Source organism: Delphinus delphis, chromosome 18 (genome assembly GCF_949987515.2).
Source record: "Delphinus delphis chromosome 18, mDelDel1.2, whole genome shotgun sequence".
Classification (NCBI taxonomy): domain Eukaryota; kingdom Metazoa; phylum Chordata; class Mammalia; order Artiodactyla; family Delphinidae; genus Delphinus; species Delphinus delphis.
In genome coordinates this window covers 44220882-44221555 of record NC_082700.1, presented here as the reverse complement: position 1 = coordinate 44221555, position 674 = coordinate 44220882, and positions in this window count along the sequence as shown.

Sequence of the window (674 nt, the reverse complement as noted above, 5' to 3'; positions counted from 1 at the left end):
ATGATTTTTGTATTTCTATGTTCATCCATTCAACTGTTTTCTTTTCTAACATGGCTACAAAGATTGACACAGATTGAGAAAAATATTTTTTTCAAATCCATGTAAGGAAGAGATAAGTACACAGTACATAATAGCAGAATAATTTCTCTTTTATTTTCCAACATATTTTTCCCAGAAAGATCAAATTTCAGGTAATCTGTGATGTAAAATGATATAATCCCAGATATCTATCAATGGATACTTGAATGAAAATTACCTTCTACTTTAATATGAGAGATTCCAGGAGGTAATTCAGTCTAATCATTTGAAGGAACACTTTCTTTCCAAACTAACTTTGTACAAAGAGAAATATTTCATGTTACTGAATATTCCATTTATTCTATTATACAAAATATTGTATTCAGGTCAAACGATTTCTATACCACATCTTTGATGATGAGTGCATATAGCAGCAGGATTCTTTTTTAATCCTATTGTGCAATCATAAGGGTCACTTATAGGAAAATTAATAATAGCATATTTTACTCTGATATGGTCCTTTGCTTTTCATCTTCTACCCTACCTCAAGTATATAATAACAATTATGACTTTCCTCTAGTTAGATCGTATGTTGTAAAGATCCACTTATGAAAAAGAATATACCATGAAATGCAGAGTCAGTACTGTGCTTATAA